The sequence below is a fragment of the Aegilops tauschii genome, chromosome 4 (genome assembly GCF_002575655.3).
Source record: "Aegilops tauschii subsp. strangulata cultivar AL8/78 chromosome 4, Aet v6.0, whole genome shotgun sequence".
In the NCBI taxonomy this organism is placed as follows: domain Eukaryota; kingdom Viridiplantae; phylum Streptophyta; class Magnoliopsida; order Poales; family Poaceae; genus Aegilops; species Aegilops tauschii.
In genome coordinates, this window is record NC_053038.3 from 341,308,926 (window position 1) to 341,313,653 (window position 4,728).

The window sequence follows — 4,728 nt, forward strand, 5'->3', positions numbered from 1 at the left end:
GTACACCAGCCGTGACTATGAAGCCGGTTTGGTAAATATGATGAAGGAGTGATATGAGGTAACTTCATAAGTGTTTCTCTCTTATATTTAATTGCAGCTTATCAACTCCAGTAGCCCCCAAGTGACGGTTTAAGATACCAATTTAAACCGGGACTTAGTAACAATTTCATGTTTGCACCAATGCATCTTAACTTCACTGATGTAGCCCCCAAGGGCCGGTTTAACTTTATAAAGATGAACCGTGACTTTGTAGAAGAATTCCCATATCAGCATTTTATGAGCAAATACACATTAGCCCCTAAGTGCCAAGCTTAATACTTGTATTGTGCTTGGGACTTGTAAAAATTTCTGATAAAGAGCAAATATGCATTAGCCCCCAAGTACTAAGGGCATAACTTGTTATGTGCTCGGTACTTCAAATATGTACTGTTAACTCATTATATATCTGTCTCTTTATAGGCTGAACTGAGCAAGAAGGAAAGCCAAACCGCTGATCTGCAAGAGAACCTCAAGTCCCAACAAGCTGAAACCTCCAAAGCGAAGGAAGCATTGACCAGCGCTCTAGGCGCTATGGAAAAACTGAAAGAGGGTTTCAACAAAGAGCGGGCGGATTGGGAGACTGAAAAATCTGCTTTGATAAAAAGGGCTGAAAACGCAGAAGCCGCTCTTAAACCGGTGGTTGACGAACTGACCGGCGTAAAGCGGCAGATTCATGCCATGACTCCTACTGTGTTCGGTAAACATTTTTTCCTTAATACTTTCAACATATCTTTCCCATGTGTTGTCGGTTTACTGATGTGTACAATGGTACAGGAACTCGCATTAGCCATCTGGGCTCTGACGTACGGAAGAAATTGAAAGCGGCCTATACTCTGATAGAGCAGCTGTATACCGGCGCACAGCGGATCATCTACACCGCTTCACACAATAAACCTCCTCCAACATTGATCAAGGACACCTTAGAAAGGCTATCCATGCTGCCTGCCCGAGTTGAAGAACTAAAGAAAGCTGCGGCAAGGGCCGGAGCTTTGACCGCTCTAACCCGGGCAAAGGCGTGGGTGCCTGATCTTGATCCGGTGGACGTGGCTAAAGGCTTCCCAAGCTTAAAAGAAGACGGGTCAGAATTTGGCCAGGAGTATCTCCGCGCCATAAATCGGGAAGTACGTCCACTGGCTTGTCAATTGGCTGAAGAAGCTGATCTCCCATACTATCAGGCAAGTTATGATGACAAGAACAGACGGGTTGCTGCACCAATTCCGGAAGCACAAAATTTGATCCCTCCAATCCGTAAGCACACTTATGCCCCTGATATTGAACCGTCCACCCTTATAAGCGACAAAGCTGTGTTCCAATCTTTAACTGGGATCGACTGGGCAACTGTTGACTTCCAGCCGCTGGGTAGAGATGAAGAAGATGAATCGGTGCAAGATGATCTGCAGCCGTCAGGTCAAGCTGATAAGCAATCATAATCCAGGGGCCGGTTTAGTCTTCCACGTGCTGCAATGCTTATTGAGAAACAATTACCCCTTTGGGCACTGAAACGCCTTGTAATAGGCTAGTCAAAACACTTGGTCTATTATGCCTTCGTGCATATTTATCTGCAACTGATGCGTGCTAATCCGCCATGCTTAAGATATGATGTTCATAATCCATAGCTATTTATTCAAGTTGTTCCTGCAGATAAGAAGCTTAAAGCGCCCTGGCGGTTTACCACCGGGCGGGTCATGATACCCAAATATATATACGACCAAGGTTTATAACCAAGGTTGTAAAAGATAACCAAATATGGAAATATATGATACCTGTGACCTTTAGGCATAGTGTTGGCTGACCAACTGTGTAATGAGGGTAATAACCCTAATCCGGAGTAGAAGTAACTCCTGTTATATGATGCCGATTTATCAGAAAACCGTTTTGGGCTGTGGTAAACACCGCTTTACTCCATACTGGTGACTTTGAGTCAGAACCAGACCGGGCTGATAGTCTCCGGATTATAATTTGATCATGCACTGACAACTTTTAGTTGACAGCCTAACCGGGTTGATAAACACCGGTTTTAAAAACATCACAAATCTTATGAAACAAAGAAAACTTAGCAAAAGGCAAATAAAAACAGTTGTAGTCGAGGCTTTTCACGGGCTGCCAGGCCCCAAATTCGAGGCTTTTCATGGGCTGCCAGGCCACTGAGTTAAACCATTTTTGCAAAGCCTTTTAAGATGGTCCTTAATCCTTAACCAATCATTGTTTTAACTTGACAAGTTCAGGGTCTTCATTTTAGAGTAACTTGTCAAAGTTCGAAGGGTCATACCAGGTTTACCTGGGCGGAGTGACTTACTTAAATAGGCAGGTTAACCCGGGGTTTTAGGTGTATACACCAGGCTTCCAAGCCATGGCTTGATAGCCTATTTCAAGTGTAGATTCTGAGTTCATTTCGACAGCGAAGAATCCCCAAGCAACATTGTGAGCTGTGCTTAGTGGGTGCCTATGTTTGAGCTGTTGTTTTACAACACTCTCTTTGGCCCCGGATTGATGTGGCTTTGAGCCGATCAAGAGGTGTAGCTATGGTTCGGATACGACCAAGCCCCCAAGTGATGCTGTGGCATTGCGCCGATCAAGAGGTGTAGCTATGGTTCGGATACGACCAAGCCCCCAAGTTATCTAATATAAAGCTTTGAGAAGCTAAATCAAGGGGTAAACCGGACGCCGCTTTGTAAGCTCCATGTAACCACACATGATGTAAGAAAAACAACAGATACCCCGCTTTAGCTGAGGTTCCGGTTTATTATATTGATCATAATATATACAATGTCATAATATGTACATAAGTAGAGCCTGTAGCTCAAGTATAGTAGGGCCAAAGATGAGCAATATTCCACGGCCGGTTGGTCTCCTCCTCTGATTTACGTGAGTCTTTGCGCTCTCGAACATCGATTAGGTAGTATGACCCGTTGTGCAGATTCTTGCTGACCACAAAGGGTCCTTCCCAAGGGGGGGATAGCTTGTGCATATCCGTCTGATCCTGGATGAGTCGAAGCACCAAATCTCCTTCTTGAAAGGTTCTGGTTCTAACCCAGCGGCTATGATAACGACGCAGATCTTGCTGATAAATCGCCGAACGGGCTGCCGCCATGTCACGCTCCTCATCTAACAGGTCAAGAGCTTCCTGCCATGCCTTCTCGTTGTCAGCTTCAACGTATGCCGCTACACGAGGTGAGTCATGACGGACGTCACTAGGAAGAACCGCTTCCGCTCCATAAACCATGAAGAACGGTGTGTATCCTGTCGAACTGTTGGGTGTAGTATTGATGCTCCATAACATTGAAGGTAGCTCCTCAACCCAACAACCCGGCGTCCGTTGCAAAGGAACCATAAGCCGGGGTTTGATGCCTCTCAAGATCTCTTGATTGGCCCTCTCCGCTTGACCATTGGACTGGGGGTGAGCCACTGATGATACGTCAAGCCGGATGTGCTCACATTGACAGAACTCCTTCATGGCACCCTTTGACAGATTGGTACCATTGTCTGTTATAATGCTGTGTGGAAAGCCAAACCGGAAGATCATCTTTTTGATGAATTGAACCGCCGTGGCTGCGTCACACTTACTAATTGGCTCTGCTTCCACCCACTTCCTGAACTTATCAACCGCCACCAAAAGGTGGGTCTTCTTGTCCTTGGACCTCTTAAAAGGCCCAACCATATCCAGCCCCCAAGTTGCAAACGGCCAGGTGATTGGAATCATCCTCAATTCTTGAGCCGGTACATGAGCGCGCCTTGAGAATTTCTGACAGCCATCACATCTTTTGACCAAGTCCTCTGCATCAGCATGAGCTGTCAACCAATAGAAACCGTGACGAAACGCCTTGGCCACCAAAGATTTTGAACCGGCGTGGTGACCACAATCTCCTTCGTGGATCTCACGCAAAATTTCACGACCTTCCTCAGGAGACACACAACGTTGAAACACCCCTGTCACACTACAATGATGTAACTCTCCATTGATAATAGTCATGGACTTGGACCGCCGGATTATCTGCCTGGCCAAAGTTTCATCCTCTGGTAACTCGCCCCGGTTCATATACGCCAGATATGGAACCGTCCAATCCGGAATAACATGAAGAGCTGCCACCAACTGAGCCTCCGGATCAGGAACATCCAAATCCTCTTCACCGGGGAGCTTGATGGACGGATTATGCAAAACATCCAGGAAGACATTAGGTGGAACCGGTTTACGTTGGGAACCCAGGCGGCTTAAAGCGTCCGCCGCTTCATTCTTCCGCCGGTCCACATGATCCACCTGATAACCTTTAAAGTGACCTGCAACAATATCCACCTCATGATGATATGCTGCCATTAGTGGGTCCTTGGAATCCCAAGTGCCGGACACTTGTTGAGCCACCAGATCCGAGTCACCGAAGCACTTAACTCGGCTTAGGTTCATCTCTTTAGCCATCCGAAGACCATGGAGTAAAGCCTCATATTCAGCTGCATTGTTAGTGCAAGGGAACATTAAATGGAGAACATAACAAAACTTATCACCTCGTGGGGAAGTTAATACGACTCCAGCCCCCGAGCCCTCCAATTGCCTGGATCCATCAAAATGAATAGTCCAATAAGTATGATCCGGCTTCTCCTCTGGCGCTTGTAATTCTATCCAATCATTGATGAAATCCACAAGTGCCTGAGATTTGATCGCCGTTCGGGGTATGTATTTCAACCCATGAGGCCAGA